At 45.4% G+C, this 18401-nt stretch overlaps 1 protein-coding gene across 8 annotated transcripts in view; it reads right to left on the bottom strand.

Annotated features, from left to right (window-relative positions):
• Positions 1-18401, bottom strand: part of PKNOX2 (PBX/knotted 1 homeobox 2) — a 456445-nt gene that overhangs the window by 358854 nt on the left and 79190 nt on the right. Inside the window, exon 1 of one of the 8 annotated variants that reach the window (XM_082200521.1) lies at positions 15160-15179. The exons of the other annotated variants lie outside the window; for them this stretch is intronic. The gene's annotated coding sequence lies outside the window, so the exon portion shown is untranslated. Of the gene's footprint in view, positions 1-15159; positions 15180-18401 lie in introns of those variants that run through there. 8 annotated transcript variants of the gene reach the window in all.

The following is an 18401-nucleotide window of genomic DNA, read 5'->3' as shown; positions in this document are numbered from 1 at the left end:
ACCTCACCGTGGGTGAGTAGGTCTCGTGATAGTCTTCACCTGGTACCTGTGCAAAACCTCTGGCTACCAATCTGGCTTTGTGTCTGACTATCTTGCCATTTTGATCAGTCTTCGCTTTGAAGACCCATTTGCTTCCAAGCAGTTTCATTCCTGGAACTACTGGAACTAGCTCCCAAGTTTTGTTCCTTTCTAAGGAATCAAGCTCAGCCTTCATTGCATTTAACCATGGCTCAGCTTCCTTAGAATCCAAATCCTGGATTTCTTGGAAACTTGAAGGTTCAAATACCTTCTTGGAGCTTTTAACAGCTGCTACTGCTGTCTTAGCATATTCATCAGCAAATCTCTTTGGAGGTCTGCCTTTTGTGGCTCTTTGTGACCTGCGAATCAGCCTTTGGTCTTCAACACTCTCCTCTTCCTTCTTAGGAGAAAAGTGGCCTATTGTGAACAATGGTTCTTCCAATTCCTGATCAGAGCTTTCAGAGGGTCGCATAGAGGCTTTCGCACTCTTGAAATCCTCTGAAGTATCCGATTCAGTTTCAGACTCAGAATCAGAACCTTCATCAGTGGGTGTGGGTTGTTGTTGCTTATCCTCAGTCTCATCACTGTCATCAGGATAACATTGGAAAATTCCCACGTTCTCCCCCCACTTGGCATTGTATTCAACACTTCTTGTGAGCCTAATTGTCTTAGAGTCAGTCATCATTATTCTGTAAGAACCTTTCTGATAACCTAGAAAGATACCATGCAATCCACGCTTGCCTAATTTGGAGCTTTGTGGTGAGTGAATCCACATGTCAGAACCAAAAATTCTCATGTGTTTGATGTATGGTTTCTTGCCAAACATCTTCTCATAGGGGGTACAACCAATCGCTGAAGATAACCTGCGATTGTAACTGTAAAGAAAACACGAGAGAGCTTCGGCCCAATAACTCTCTGGAAGATTTGCATCATGCAGCAAGGTTTTTAACCCTTGAAGCAATGTTTGATTTGCCCTTTCGCAAAGTCCATTCTGCCATGGCGAGCGAGGACTGGACAAATCGTGCTGAATTCCTTTCTCAGTCAGAAAAGCTTCAAACTGCTGAGAAGTGAATTCTCCCCCGCGATCTGTGAAAAGAATTTTTATCTTCTTACCATGCACATTTTCCAACCAAGCACAGAATTCCTTGAACCTTGGAAAAGCCTCTGATTTCTGCTTGAGATTGTACACATAAATATACCTGGAAAATGCATCAATGAGAACCATGAAGAACCTATTGCCACCTAAAGAGGGCGATAGTGGACCAACTAAATCAGCATGAACAACCTGGTATGGTTCTGTAGCTTGCCTACTAGACACCTTACCTTTCGCAGCCATTTTCACCTTGTTTGCTGCGCATGCCTTGCACTTCATGTGGTACCTGCAGGGTTTAATAGTCATACCTTCAACCAAGGTAGGCATTTTAGAAACCGCCTCAAAATGCAAATGACCAAATTTTCGGTGAAAATCATGAATACATCCTGCATGCAAACTTTTGTTAGAACCTGCAATGCAACAAGTATCATTCTGCACAACATCATCATAATACAAAACAAACAAACGATCAACACATTCAGCATGCAATACATAATCGTCTTTCTTTGTGATGGTGCATTTCTTGTTCTTGAAGGAAACGTCAATGTTCCGTTCATTCAGCTGCATCACACTGAGTAGATTGTGTGTGGCATCTGGAACGTAAAGTACATCATGTATCTCTAAGTCCAAACTGTGAAGAACAACAGTTCCGTAGCCTTGACTGGGGATCGTGTGGTCATCCGCCTGGTGAATCGCACCTTCCTGCGGTGTAAAAGACACGAACAGTCTCTTATCGTTGCACATGTGGTGTGTAGCTGCTGAATCAACAACGAAGAAAGATCTTGATGTCTTCTGGACCTTTGCGACCTTTGGAGTGAAGCGTGAGACCATTGCCTTGTGCTGCGTTGTCCTGGAGACCGGACCTTTGCCTTTGCTTTGGCCTTTTCCACGCGATGAACTTCCGCTGCGCTGCTCTGTCTTGGCCCTGGGATATCTGCATTCCCTCTTTATATGGCCTAGACGTCCACACGAGTAGCATTTCTCTGCCTTCAAAGCTTTGGCGCCCTCTGGTGGTTCCACTGCACTCTGGGATGACGTCTGTGAAGACTCCCCCTTACCCATGCAGCTAGCACCCCGGCGATCTGCTTCATTCTGGATCACAGCAGTAACATAGGCTACTGTGAGCTGAGCAGTTGGTTGAACAGCAATTTGAGTGGCAACGGACTCCCAACTTGAACCCAAAGAATGTAGTATCATGAAGGAATACACAGCCTCTGGAAAGTTGAGTCCTCTCTGTTGCAACTCATGTCTCAGATTTTGCATCTCCATCAGGTGTTTACGCACATCTCCACCTTCAGCAAGAGCCATATCATGCAGCTTGGCATAATAGTACATTGAGGAACCAGCTTCTGTCCTCAAGTGAGCCTGTCTTAAAGTGTCCCAAATTTCTTTGGCTGTGGTCTTTCCACGCAACAGACAGAGCTCTTCTGGGGATACTATCAACGTAAGCGTTCCCCGTGCTTTGGAATCCTTAGCATTCCAATCAGCTGTAATTGGAGCTGGGGGGTTGTCTGTAATAACATTAAACAGACCTTCTTTCCGCAGAACTGCCTCTGCATAAAGCACCCACTCCGTGTAGTTATTCTTATTGAGCTTAGGAATCCCAAAAGCATCGACCAGCTTTGTATTAGCCATTTCTGCTGCGTCACAGTCCTGCAGCTTCAGCCAAAAGCACTTGTAAAAGTACTTTCGTTTTCCCAGCCATCCAAGCCTGTGAGCTTGTGCCTTTAGGGCCTTTGCCTGTATCGCGGCAAAACGGCTTTAAAACTTCAAAGTCCAGCCATAAAACCATAAACTAGGAACTGGCAGGCTGCCCGGAGCATGAGTACATACCTTCATCAATCAAACTTGACGCGCAGAGCAGATAACGCGATCCGTTCCTCTGTACCTCTGCCGGCATTCCGACTCGATCGCTGGAGTCTTTGTTCCTCAGTTTGATTTACGTCTTTCTGGGCCCGGAACCAAAATGTTGATATAGCAGAGTCCTTTTTGCACAACGGAATGATGAACAGTACGTGCCACATGCTTTAAGTTGCTTTATTTTCAGTTCATTGTAGAGAAATTACAAACATGCATCTTGCCTCTGCGGGAGCAGAGAAGCAACCGTCCTTCTCCTCGAACACCGAGAGAGCAGAGAAGAACAGGAAACCAGTGTACGTCACATCCAGCTTCCCATTCCCGTGGGAAAACCCAACAGTGCTCTGACTGTGGAATGTAAACATTGTCTTGTGACAAGCACTTCGCTGCACAGTGAAGAGAGCAGAAACCAACAATTAAACCTTTTTGACTGCACAGCCCTTCTCATCGTGGCTGCCTCAGTCACTGGCAGAATAATCCATCAGTGGGCATTTCTTGAACCTCTTCCAACATAAAAGTTGTTTGACACCCAGTCTCCTCCTCCTGGGCTCTCCTCACTGATGTCCAGTGAAGAGTCCTGGAGCCCTCTCTCCAATTCCCCCGTCTGCCCCCCTTTATCCCTGGTGTTGCGCTGATTTGCTTCCCCCTCTACTGAGCTGTTTCTCCCCCTGCTGCTGGGTCCTTCGCCAGCATCATCTGGGAGCCTCCCCTTCGCCTCTCCCTTCGATGTCAGTTCCCTGACAGCGAAGTCTGTAACCTGAAGCGTATGTAACCTGAGGTACCACTGTACCATCTCTCCACCTAATATCTCAGAGGACTGATGCAAGGTTGCAGCAGGATAGCCCTTTGTGCACCACCCTAAATAACATTAGTACCTTAATGAATGCTCACCTAATCCAGCATCTTGGGAGCAGCCTTCATACAGTTGTCAAAGGAAAGGCAACATTTGGTGTGATCCTTCAGAAATGCTGAGACAGAGCCCCAAAAACTGCTTTGCTTGAAGGCAGCAGGAGGGAAAGCTGTTTGTTGTTCTTGGTACTGTTATACTGAATTTGCGATTTTAATGTTTAATATTGCATTTTGGTTCTTTTCCTTGCAAGGGTCTTTGAATATTATTTTAATAAAATTGGTGTTGTTATAAAAACTGGGGAGGGGGGATCACATTCACTATATTACACACTTGCTGTTTTTCATTGCAAACTCCTCTGGATATTATTTTAACTGAAAAGCAAGCAACAAATATTAACAACTGCCACTCTAGCAGCAGGGTGATCTGAGTTTAAGCAGAACTTAGAAAAAGTTCTCCCTGTCCATAAAAAAGGAACAATACAAAAAATATTAGCTTGAATTAAAGTGTACTAGAACACTTTTACTGTACCAGGCATCCCCCAGGAACACTAATGGTAAAGGGTAAAGGGTCCAGTCATGGCCGACTCTGGAGTTGCGGCGCTCATCTCGCTTTATTGGCCGAGGGAGCCGGCGTACAGCTTCTGGGTCATGTGGCCAGAATGACTAAGCCACTTCTGGCGAACCAGAGCAGCGCACGGAAACGCCATTTACCTTCCCGCCAGAGCGGTACCTATTTATCTACTTGCACTTTGACGTGCTTTCGAACTGCTAGGTTGGCAGGAGCAGGAACCGAGCAATGGGAGCTCACCCCGTATGGGGATTCGAACCGCCAACCTTGTGATCGGCAAGTCCTAGGCTCTGTGGTTTAACCCACAGCGCCACCCGCGTCCCTTCCAGAAACACTAAGAAACTAAAAAAACACCATGCAGTTTTGCCAGGTTCAGTCCACCTGCTTGATTCAAAATGGCATCCAATTGTATCCAAACATAGATGAAACCTGCTCCTTGAACTCAGGAGCCAACATGCAAGATTTAGTCACGATATCTTGCAAAGCGTCCGAAGGCACAGCAAACAAATAAATTTCCAAAATATATAATATATGTGGGACACATCAAGATGGCTGCTCCCTAGATTTTCAGTTGGCACTGCAGCCAGAAAAACAAGATACCTTTCCCAGTTGACATGTAACAATCATTCATTGCTTTTATTACGCGAGCCAGATCACTTAAAATGCAAGACACTGGAAACAATCGCATTATTTCTCCTCCTGCTAAAACCGAGACACATTTAGAACCCACATCTCAACTCAAAAGAATCGGGACACATTTCCCAAATGGCTACTCAGAGCTGATATTACCTAAATTGTTTCCGTCTGTCAACCCAATGGCAGTGAATTATTCAACTCGCAAAAGATGCATGCAGCCATCCTAGAATGCTGGATCAAAGGACCCCAGACATTAGGGAAAGATGCGCTCCAAAATCAAGATGGAGGAGGGATTAGTTTTAAACAGATTTATACAGGGAACTTGGCAGTCCCCGCCCAACTGAGCTTTTCCAGCATCAGTCAACCTTTCGCATCAGGCTTCTCACTGTATGTCCAAACTTCTCATGCGCTGTTGCTTGGTGTGTTTTTTAAAAGCTGAAATAATTATAAAATTTTTATTCTATATTTTTACATATACTATCTCCTTCCAATTTTTTAATTCCCCGTACAGTTTTTCCTTCCCCTCCCTTCCCACCCCACCCCCCCATACCCATTGGAAAGGTTCAAACAATTGTCCTCAGCCACGGGCATAAAAGCTGAAATAATTATACACAAAATGACATGGAAAAAATACATATATATATATATATATATATATATATATATATATATATATATGAAAGTCAAGCCCCCACATTGCACTATATTTTTGCAGCAAAATTTTGTAAGCATTACTACCTAAGTATATTTATACAGTTACACAGCCTTGCTGTACGTATCTGGTTATGTGCTGGTTATTTTGGGACTCCTGGAGTGCCGATGAGTATAATGTACATATAATGCTATATGTACAGCAATGTGTGAAAAATATATACATTAACGCACATGGTGTGGCAATTTTATTTTTAGCAAAACTGGGAGGGGAATAACTCACCTCTCTCCAAAACCAAGGAGTGCGAATGGAATTAGAAATAAAGAAAAAATCTGCGAGGGTTATGCTTGACACGAGATTTTCAGAAAATGATATCCCTAGTTCCAATGTAGGTATTCGTTTCTACCGATGATTAATTGCAACATTCCTCATACACTGCTGACACTTATGGCATCAGTGATGAGCACATTAGTGAACAATTTGTTTTCCCTTCCTTCCTGCTTCAATCAAAGTCCCTTAGTCATTCATGTTCAAGCAAACAGCTCAGGGAACAAAAGCTTTTATTGTCATGGGAAAAGGTTGAAGGGGTTGCTTCTGAGGTCAGAAAAGAGGGAGAGAGAGAGAGATCCAACAGTCAAGGTGTTCCCACTAGGGAGGGGGGAGAAATTAGATTCAATTTGCATTTAAAGGTGCAACTCCTTAGTTCACACTTTCTGAAACTTGAGAACTGGAACATGAGAAACTCCTTTGAATTTCACACTTATGCAAATGTTGCGATGCAGTTCTCCAATCAAATAACGGTCACAAAGATTCATATATTGGGGGGGGGTGCATAAAGATGAATATATTAGTGAAAATAATGTACAAAACTGCATTACAGTAGTCAAAACTGCATGCAAAAATGTGTTTTACTGGGAGAAATTCACACTCGAACACTGAGGAATTTTCATGAGCATTTTTTTTTCCTGTTGCAAATTGTTACAGAAATGTGGGGGACTGACTTAAAGACTTGAAAAATGAGAAAATGAGAGCACCAAACTTGACAGATACATCCGTCCCAACTCCCTGCACCTTTGGTTGTTGTTGTTTTTTTAATTTAGAAAAATTCAGACCATATCAGTGTCCATGTGATGTTAGGGTTTCCTGCCTCACTGTGTATCATTTTACACTGTCTATCTCAGTGGCGCTCCACATGTTTCAGAGGGGAGAATTGAAGCTGGCTTTGGAGAGACAAGGATGGCTGTAGCGGGCACACTCATAAAATCATAGAATCATAATCATAATAATGCATTATTTGTATACTGCCCATCTGACGAGGTTGCCCCAGCCACTCTGGGCGGCTTCCAACATCTGATGGGATGGCATTGCACAAGGTGAGCATGACTAACCTATTGGGTCGTATCCAGTGCCAGCCCTACTCAGAGGAGACGTGCCAAAGTTAATGGGCATTAAGACTTCCGGAGGCAGCGCCAATGGTAATGGTGGTCTCCTTCTGAGCTCGGAAGGGGAAGCTCCACAGGAATCGGGTCTGTCCGCTACGGCGCAGCGGAGACCCTTTCAAAAACTGCAGGCAGAGGAAGCCTGTGGCCGTGGGACTCGGCGGGTGCCAGAAGCGCCCCCCAACTGGTAAAGGGACCCCATGAGGGGTTCCGGAGCGGATCGGGGGTGGCACGGCACTGAGAGTCAATTGCTACTTCTACGGAGCAAAGCCGCGCAGCTGTTGCCGGAGAGCGCTGACGTGAGGAAGTCAGGAAAATAAGTTAACCTAAAGTGGAGAGATTAAGAAAGAGAGAAATTTTGTTTTTCTTTTATATGTGTTTTTTCTTCTTTTTGTGTTTAATGTTTGTATTTTTGTATTTTGTATTTTTGTGCTTTTGTATTTTGTACTTGTTTTGCATTTGTCTTTTGTGTTTTCTAAACTTGTTTATTGACAAAACCTAATAAAATATTATAAAAAAACAAAGTTAATGGGCATTAATTTCAGTGGGTCTTCTCTGAGTAGAACTGAATAGAACTAATGCTGGATACAAAGTCTGGGTAGCTCAGTTGGTTAGAACAGCCATAGGCAAACTCCAGGCCTCCAGATGTTTGGGACTACAATTCCCATCATCCCTAGCTAACAGGACCAGTGGTTAGGAATGATGGGAATTGTAGTCCCAAACATCTGGAGGGCCAGAGTTTGCCTATGCCTGGGTTAAAGCATGGTGCTGATAAGGCCAAGGTTGCAGGTTCGATCCCAGTATGGGACAGCTGCATATTTCTCCATTACAGGGGCATGGACTAGATCAGGGGTCTGCAACCTTTAAGACAAAAAGAGCCACTTGGACCCGTTTCCGAAAAAACAACAACAACTGGGAGCCGCAAAAACATTGCAACATTTAAAACAAATATAACACTGCATATATTGTTTCTTGCCTTAATGCTATATATACAGGATCGTGCAGTCAGCTGTCAATCTCAAGAAAAAAGGACAAATTAATAGCTAATTAAAATATTTAATTTACAACCAGGTAACCAGGTTAATGGGACTTTTGCTCCTGAACCTCAGTGCTCAGTGTCTGCACATCAGGGCTGTAAGACGTCACCTTCATTTTCACACAGGCTTGCAAGCTGTCATCTGTGAGGCGTGATCGGTGTTTGTTTTTAATATAGTTCTTGTTGGAGAAGACCTGCTCACATACATATGTGGAAGAGACCACAAGGGCCATCGAGTCCAACCCCCTGCCAAGCAGGAAACACCATCAGAGCACTCCTGACATATGGTTGTCAAGCCTCTGCTTAAAGACCTCCAAAGCAGGAGACTCCACCACACTCCTTGGCAGCAATTCACCAAACTTTCCCCTGCTTAAGTTTAAAAAGGGGCTTCAAGCAACTAAAAAGGGGCTTCAGGCAACTAACTCCACGTGGAATTCCACGCGACCGCGACTGCATAATCAATGCCACAAAATGCCAAAGAAAATTAACCAGGGCCCCAGTGAACCATACATATAGTGATAATAAAAAGCTATTTAGGCCTTTCTCACCCCCTGTTGGGTGTGGGTGCATTTTCTGCAGACCAAAAGCCAAAAGTCTAGATAGCGCGGCCCTCAGCCTCCAGCTGGCGGCCAGGCAGGTGCGCCCTTGGCGACGCGCTGGTAACTTGCCGCCGCTCCTGGAAGCTCCGCTGCACGCCACCTCCCTCCAGCCAGGTGCCTCCGCCGCCCGCCGGTCCATCCATCCACCGGCCCCTTCCGCGCGCCGGCGGCTTTCTCTCCTTTTGCGCGCCCGCCACTCCCTTCCGCGCGCGGGGACTCCATTCCGGGGGCTGCCTGCAGCCGCGTACGTGAGGCAGCCTGTGCCGGGGACAGCCGAGGGGAGGGGACTGGAGGAGGAGGAGGAGGAGGAGGAGGCGGCGGCGAGGGCGGAGGGAGCGGGCGAGCCGTGGCGGAGCTGGAAGGGGAATTTCAAAACAAGCTGCGCGAGGGAAGGAGGGAGCCGAGCTGGCAGGCGAGGCGGAGCGCGTGCGGAGCTGGCAAGCTGGGGAGGGGGCGCCCGTCGGGGGCTGGCGGCGCAGGCGTGGGGATTGATGCTGGAGGGGCGCCCGAGATTATTGGGGGGCAGAGCCCCCCAAATGAATTTTTGAGGGGGCTCGGGCCCCCTCAGGCCCCATGGAGTCTGAGCCTATGCCTCCGCTCCTTGCCTCCGCCCCTCGCCTCCTCCCCTCGCCACTGCCCCGGAGCCGCAGCAAAGGCTTTAAAGAGCCGCATGCGGCTCTGGAGCCGCAGGTTGCCGACCCCCGGACTAGATGATCTGCAAGATCCCCACCAACTGTACAATGCTATGATTCTGTGATTCTACAACCTGCTGTCTCCAGCTGACAAATCAAATCAAATCAAATCCCTTTATTGGCATCACAGTATAGAACATTTCAAGTCACTGGGATAATTAAAAGGACATGGGTGAAGCTGTCGAAGATCATAAGGTCACACTGGGATCGCGTGCACTTAGATATTCTGCTTCACCCTGTCTTGTTCCCCGAAAGGATGGATCGTTGGGAAAGTTTAGAGAAGTTTTTAATATTTAATGCTGTACTTTTTTAAACACTTGATTGGAAGCCACCCAGAGTGGCTGAGGAAACTCAGCCAGATGGGCGCGGTATAAATAAATTATTATTATTATTATTATTATTATTATTATTAACCTTTCAGGTAAGATTGTGGCTAAAAAGGAGGCTACTAAAGCAGTGATAGGGACGCGGGTGGTGCTGTGGGTTAAACCACAGAGCCTAGGACTTGCCAATCAGAAGGTTGGCGGTTCGAATCCCTGCGATGGGGTGAGCTCCCGTTGCTCGGTCCCTGCTCCTGCCAACCTAGCAGTTCGAAAGCACATCAAAGTGCAAGTAGATAAATAGGTACTGCTCTGGCGGGAAGGTAAATGGCGTTTCCGTGCGCTGCTCTGGTTCGCCAGAAGCGGCTTAGTCATGCTGGCCACATGACCTGGAAGCTGTATGCCGGCTCCCTCGGCCAATAAAACGAGATGAGCGCCACAACCCCAGAATCGGTCACAACTGGACCTAATGGTCAGGGGTCCCTTCACCTTCAAAGCAGTAATATATTTTTCCCGATCTGCCAGGAGAAACCTTATTTGGCTTCTCGGATTTATAGGCCAGAAGCCCAACATTTTGCTCAGCATCAGTTGGCGAGGTCTGCTATGTGAAGAGCAATCTAAGAGAATGTGGTCCATTGAATCAAGTACTCCTTGGTTGCAGGCACACAAACGGGCTTGATACGGAGCATGTGAGAATCTGCCTTTGTCACTGCAGAAGGGAAAGCATTTAATCTCATGAGCATAAAGGCTCTTCGGTGGGAGGGGAGTAGTAGTTCCTTTAGATATTTGGCACAGGTTCCGTAGGGTGTTGTAATACCCAAAGCCTCCGGAGAACAGGATCTTGGAGTATGAGGGAACAAGCGCTGTCTTTCGTGGTTGTAGAGCCACTGCTTTATTATTTGGAATATGTAACTTTCATCACATACTTCAAGGCTCTTGGGAGCAATGCCTAAACTATGAATTTTATCTTGAATTGCTGTATACCAGGCATGTCCAACAGGTCAATCGTGATCTACTGGTTGATTGCAGGGTGTCCCTGGTCGACTGGATGATCCTGAGCTCAACAACAACAATGGGTAGATCACTGCCAGTTTTCTTTTATAGTGGGAGTAGATCGCAGTCTCTTGGGAGTTGGACATGCTTGCTCTATACCATGGGTAGGCAAACTAAGGCCCAGGGGCCGGATCTGACCCAATCGCCTTCTAAATCCGGCCTGTGGACGGTCCAGGAATCAGTGTGTTTTTACATGAGTAGAATATGTCTTTTTATTTAAAATGCGTCTCTGGGTTATTTGTGAGGCCTGCCTGGTGTTTTTACATGAGTAGAATGTGTGCTTTTATTTAAAATGAATCTCTGGGTTATTTGTGGGGCATAGGAATTTGTTCATTATTTTTCCCCCCAAAATATAGTCTGGCCCCCCACAAGGTCTGAGGGACAGTGGACCGGCCCCCTGCTGAAAAAGTTTGCTGACCCCTACCATCTACAGTAGAAGAAATGTGGTATAGAGGTTAAGAAGGAGTTAGATGTTGTTCTAAAGTAGACTTTCAGCCAGGCCTTGATTGCAGTTCAGCTGACAATATATATTACATTGCAGCCTAGGGAGTGTAGGCATGTTTCATCATCATCTGACACAGGATTAGGGAGCCTTTAGTCCTCTAGTTGCTGTTGGGCTCTGGCTCCCATCAGCCACAGCCAGCATGGGCAATGGTCAGGAATGATGGGAGCTGTAGTCCAACAACAGCTGGAAGGGCATAGGCTCCCCATGTCTGACTTAGAGCACAACCAATCAGGAGAGCTGCTGCTTTGATCCCTTTCCACTCACCGTGCCACTAGAACAACTTGTAAATAGCTCAAGACAGGCAGTTCCTGCCAAATATATACCAGATAATGCCAAGAGAATGATAAGAAGGCCTTACTGTAAATGGAAGCAGATGGAAGTTAATTTTACAGGGCCTAACCAGGTGCTTGCTTTCTCAGAGAGATTTCATTGCGACACTCGAAAATAGTTATTTTAGGATAGGCAGCTGGGATATCATTGCACTATCTGTCCCTTTAGGTTTCAGATGACATCATTCGGCACTGCGCTTAAATCCAGCCCTTCCCCTGTATCAAATTTTTAAAAATGCCTTGGCTTAAAAAAAAAAACCTCCACTACAAATGTAGTATTACGAGGCAAGAGCAGCAGCCAAATAATTAAAGATACAGTGGTACCTTGGGTTAAGAACTTAATTCATTCTGGAGGTCCGTTCTTAACCTGAAACTGTTCTTAACCTGGGGTATTGCTTTAGCTAATGGGGCCTCCCGCTGCCGCCACGCGATTTCTGTTCTCATCCTGAAGCAAAGTTCTTAACCCGAGGTACTATTTCTGGGTTAGTGGAATCTGTAACCTGAAGCGTCTGTAAGCTGAAGCATCTGTAACCCGAGGTACCACTGTATGTCATTTCGGCTGGATATTTAAGAAGTGGAAAACAGAGTTTCTCATACTGCATTTGACTGTAAGTGCTCTGCAAACACTTGCTAATAAGGCCAAAGTCATCTGAGAGCTCTTTCTCATCCCATGTTGATCACTGTGATGAGCTTTAGGTGGGGCTGCACCAGGCAGGTTGTTCAGAGGAGCAACATGCTACTCTGCTGCTGAGACAGCTGCGCTGGTTGCCCATTAGTTATCGGGCCAGAATCAAAATTCTTGTGTGAATTCACAAAGCCCTGAACAACTGAGGGCCAAAGCAATTTAAGGACCCCCAAATTCCTTATGCTCCACCTCGGTCACTGAGACCGTCTGATGGAGCAATTCTGACAGTACCCCATGCCCAGGGGCAAAGTGTGGGGAAGGCCGGGGGGCCATAGCCCCAGGCACATGATTTTGAGGGTGTGTGTCAGGGAATGGGCAGAGAAGGAATGGTGGAGACCGCCTCCCCCATCCTGCCTTCCAGGAAGAGGAAGATATTATAGATTTACAACAGGGGGTCGAGGGAGGTCACAGCTCAGAGGCAGATGAGGGGGAAAGTTGGGAAATCATGGGAGAGCCAGATCAACACCTGGCTAACACGTTGTCATTTAAAAGCATTCCCGACCCTCCATCTCCCAGAACCTGGCGAGCCTTAAAAGTAGGAGAGCAAAGAGCTCAAAGACAGAGGGCAGGTAGCAGCACCCGGAGAGGAGAGGATGAGAATGAGGAATGAGGAAGTGGGAGAGATGGGGGGTGGAGATTCACTCAGGACAACAACATTACCTAAGAGGCTGGAAACTTTTCCTTGTCTTTATAATTTCCCGTGCAACCAGCCGGGAGCCGTTGACAGCATCCTGACAGGGTGCAAGCCAGGTGCCCCCATACAGGAAACCCCTTCCTGCCTGCTGCTGGGGGTCTCTGGGCCCTGGAACTCAGCCTGGCCTAACCTTGCCACTTGCATGCAGTGGTGGCTGGTCCCATTGGGACTGGTAAGGCAGAAAGCAGAGAGACCAATAGTTGGCAGAGCCAACAACAGGCAGAGCCAACTAGTTCCAGTTTTGTCCCCATCCTGCTCCTGGCTGAGTCCCACAAGGGCAACACTGAGACTAAGGAGGAGGAAGCTGGCAAGCAATGGCACCCCCTGGGCTGCTTGCAAGCAGGAAGACCGCCAGGTGGAGGTGGCAGTGCCACACTCACCCTAACAGACCAGCCACCACAGCTGACTTCCATCCCATTTATTCGTTAAGTGACTTGCCCAGTTGCGCGCTGCGGCTGAGACCCATGGGGATGAATTCATATTGGACCATTTCTCCAAGGAGGGTTACATGGTTGACCCCCTTCTCATTCAATCCCCACATCAACTCTGTAGGGTAGGTTAGGCTGAGAGTGAATGACTGGCCTAAGGTCACCCAGACAGAAAGGGAAATGCTGTTGACCCCTCCCCTCTTTCTTATGGTTTTTAAAAAATATTGAAGCCAGAGTTGGATAGGACAGTCCTTCAAGTAGAGAACACCTTGAAAGTGGGAAAGCTATCCTCTCTAGAGTAGGACACATGGCTTCTCAAAGAAAAATACAAGATGGGTAGACATCCCCAAATACTTTAGTTTCTGAAGGCAGAAATCTGGGCCTTTTCAGCAAGCAATTTAACCAGTTAACAAGGAATTGCAGACCAATCAACTCTGAATCCAGGCTCCTCAGCGTGGGTTTTCAAAATCCCACTTCTAAACATCTAATTATTTTGCATCCCCAGCACTCAAGACTTTATCACATTCTCTCTCTCTCTTCTACCAAACAACTTATTCCCAAGATAAAATACCAAACTCCCTCTCCCTAACCCTGACCTGTAACCTCATCCTGGGAAACTCATCAGCGCATTTCTTCTGAAATGTTTTCAAACCGAACTTCTGAAGTACTGTTTTTGTCAAGTCTTTTTAGCCTTCAAAAGTTATTTCCAACATAAAATGTAAAGTACAGTGAAGGGAATTCTAAAGGAATAATTATTCAAGATGTGTACGAGACATAAATCTCTTTAACCCTCATTCGGAACCAGTCACGCTTTTCTCCTAGATAAACCTACATACCCAAAACTGAAAATGAGGAGATAGTTTGCAAGTTTGAGTAGTCTACTTATTTTTGTGAGAATGCATTTTATTTTTTTGTTCTAATTATTGGACACCACCCTGAGACAATTGTTGAAGGACAGCATGGAATTCTTCTAAATAAAAGCATTTGACAAGCTCTTGAGCTGATCACCAACCCAATTCATGACTCTATTATAACTGGGGGGTTTGTGGCACGAAATCACACATGGCAGGACTGCCCAACCAGAAGTTGGGTACCATTCATCTGGATCTTCCTGATTTTCATATAGGTCAGGGTAGAGAGCATGTGCTCCTCAAATGTTACAGCTCCCTTCATCCCTGACCATGGGCTGGGGGTGATGAGATTTGGATTGATCAATATGGCTCCAACCTTCCCTCAAAGTCCTGTCCAGGTGTAGCAAAAGTGGCAGTCAAGAGAGTGGCTTAGTAACTCTGCCTCATCACACCAGCTGCTGCCGCCATCAACCCTCAGCCTTGGATAGCAGGCACCTAGATCGCCAGATCACGGTCTCCCCCACAATGAAACACATTGTACTCCTATTTAAATCATAGCAACTCTTTCTAAATTTGCATCTGTACATATGAACCAGGTAGAGAAGGTGACACAGTTTGTCAAAAGCAAGCAGAAAAGCTCGTTGATGGAATTGAAAAATTCGCGCCCCCAAAAACATCCCACCTCACATTCAGCTGCTCATGAACAGTCGCCCATACTGATCACGGGATAGACTTTTCACCCTGAACCTCTCATCACTGTTCTTGATCTCCAAGCTTATGACTCTGCTTGGCTCATTGTTTTTTTGCAATGGCTTCAGCTACACAAATAAACAATATTCATATCGCTTGACTCACTGTCATTGTTGTTGTGGTTCCTATACAATCTGATGTGCTTAAATGTGTAGTGGAACTGCTTGTTCATTCTGCGCCCTGCATTGGAATGACAGACAACCTTTTTTTAAAAAAAAACCAACTCCAGATTTTCTCCACTCCTGATGGGATTTTCAGCAATCAGCAGGATGCATTGCCAAAAGCAGAAAAGAGAGGGTATAATATCTTATTTCTGAAAAATGTCATGATGTCATGCATTTATTACATTTACAACAATGCACACTTTTCTGCTTTAATTCCGTGCTGAATTATAAATGTTTTGAATGTTAAAAATATTTTTCAGAAAATATTCACTGATTAATTGAATACACTTTGTTTTTTAGAAAGCAGATTTTTTTAAAGGTGAAGAATAATTAAATGCTTGCTAACTTTTAGTATTTTATTACTATTATTATATATTTTGTATTTGTACATAAAATGTGAAGGTAGCTAGATTTTTCCAAGTGCGCCATTAATATTTTTTCAGTGCAGCATGGTAAACTAACAACTATGTTAGATTAGCATTAAATCTGGCTGACAATTCACATGGCGCTGGTTATTTACCCGTATTTAGACAACAGTTAAGAAATTAGATGTCTGCTTATCAAAACGGGGTGGAGCAGGGGCAGAGACTGGGGACAGTGTGTGCCATTGGTACTTCAGGTAATCATATTGAAGACGAAAAGGCGAAGTTGAAGAAAATATAATGCTGTTTGTTTAGACATCTATCTCCTGCTACCTGCCAGGGGCTGGGCAGAGGAGAAGGAGGAATGGTGGAGACTGCCTCCCCCATCCTGACCCTTCCAGGGAGGAGGAAGAGGATTTGCAACCGTGGTTTGCGGGAGGCCACAGCTCAGAGGCAGATGAGGTGGAAAGTTGGGGGGAAATGAGTGAGGAGGAGAAGGAGGAGAAGGAGTGACAGCTGACGGACACGGTATCATTAGAAAGCATTCCATGCCCCCACCCCCAGAACCCGGTGAGTCTTGAAAGTAGGAGAGCAAAGAGCTCAAAGACAGAGGACAGCTAGCAGCACCCATAGAGGAGAGGATGAGAATGAGGAATGAGGAAGTGGGAGAGACGGGGGGGGTGGAGATTCACTTGGGACAACGCCATTATCCTTAAGGCTGGGTTCTATAGCCCCTCTCTGTAAATATTGAATAAAAAAGGAGGGTAAGGAACCTTTCCTTGTCTTTATACTTTCCTGGACAAGCAGCTGGGAGCTGCTGACAGCATCCTGACCCTACCAAAGAAAGGATTCCCTAGTGAGGTGGCTGGTTAAGGCAAAGGTGACTGGAAAGGGGAATGAAAATAATAAATGTAGAATATCAAATGGGTGGTGGTAGTGAAACAAAACTGTTTATTTTGTGGAAGGGATATTAACAGCGTTAAAGCAACTATTGTATTGTAGAATATACAAAATAGGAAGAGCTTAAAAACAGGCCATTCTTCCCTGTGCTCATTTCTGTGTGCCCTAGGGGCAGATGTTCTGCACTGGAGTCGACATTTTCGAGCTACAGCTCAACACAGTCGGCTCGGCGGGCAAAAACTCAACAGCAAAGCCAGGTTCATGATCAAGCCAGGCCTGTGCTGCTAAAGAAGACAGAGAATCAGCAGAAATCAAGCACAGACATAGCAGCAAGCACCATCTCTCAAACCAGCACATTATAATGTATGCAAATTTCCCGACATTTATGCTGATGAGTAAGTGGCCTGCCTATTAAGGGGGAGTAATGAGTAATCAAAGATTGGTGCTGATAAAAGTTTGCAAGCAGTTGCACGTTGAGCAGGGCCCTTTACATCCCACACCTTGAGCCTCCGCATGTTGCACCCACCAAAATAATAACAATAAAAATTCAGGCAGGAGGGAACATAGGAACCTGCTTTATACAGAGTCAGACACTTGGTCTATCTAGGTCAGTATTGTCTACACTGACTGGCAGTGGCTCTCTGGTATTTCTGGAGATACTGGGGATTGAACCTGGAATACTTTTGCATTCAAAGCAGATGCTCAACCACTGAACTTTGGTCCTTCCCCAAAGCAATGTGTGACATTTCCACCAGTGACAGACCACAAGGACTACATGCTCTGATGCACTCAGCCGAAAGTGACACCCCACCTTTGATACAGAGAGTTTTGAAGATTGATTTTCAGCTGAAACCAGAACTTTTCCTGCTGGGATCTATGGATATACAGTTAGAAAAGGACTATGGAACTTTGTTACGATATATGATTATGGCTGCGAGACTTTTACTGTATACGCAACAAAGATGGAAGGGCACATGCCTAGTAAAACGAACGGACATAGCCAATATGGTGAAATCGACACGTTTAATCAGAGAAAAGTCACTGTTAACGTTTGTTAAAAGATTTGAAACCTCTCATAGACTTTTTGCGTGAAAAAGAAAATGAAATAACGACATCTGGATTTGAGGATTGAAGATAATGTTTGTTTATAGAAAGGGGCTTTGTGGTGTGTTGTATTGATTGGACGAAGTGAATATTGTTTTTATATAGCAGACACATGAAGAATTGGAAGTTCTTTACTTTCTGGATTTATTTTTCTATCTTTCCCTTTTAACCTATTGTCTACTCTTCTTTTTTCTTTCTTTTTCCTACTCTATCCCCCCCCCAATGTTTTTGTGGTATCTATATAAAAGTCTTGATTTGGTTTTACAAAGGGGAAAGATATTAGGTTTTGTATTTTTCTCTATAAACCTTCATAAAAGAAATTAACGAAAGTGACACCCAATCAATAAAGTGGACATGACTGGCGGCACATTCTACTGGGACATATATTCTCCATGCCCTCCTCAGTGGGAACATGATGCCTCCCCCCCCCCATCTTTCTCATCTCCTGCCCAAGGAAAGCTTTGGAGTCCTTGGGAGCAAGGGGATGGGAAGAAGGCAGCAGTGGAGATGAAAGTAGGCACTTCAAAATGCCTGTGGATGTTTTGTCTTCACTTGGGACAGGTGTGAAAATAAAAAACCCCAAGGCCCTTTCTGGGCCAATGAAAGGTAGCTTGTACACCCCATAAGAACATTAGTGCAAAGTCATATCCATTTATGTTTCAGCTTTAAAAAGAAAAACTTTGAAGAAAGGGCTGAGCATTAGAAGAATGTCTCTCAAGATTGCACCACCCTGTAAACAAGGCCACCTCTGAGCCCGCCATCAGCTTCACTTCAGCTTTCATTGATTTGCCTGGCTATTTTCTTCTCTCGTGGAAAA

This window comes from Podarcis vaucheri (genome assembly GCF_965113315.1).
Source record: "Podarcis vaucheri genome assembly, chromosome: 15".
NCBI classification, from domain to species: domain Eukaryota; kingdom Metazoa; phylum Chordata; class Lepidosauria; order Squamata; family Lacertidae; genus Podarcis; species Podarcis vaucheri.
This window is presented reverse-complemented; position numbering and strand designations above follow the sequence as displayed.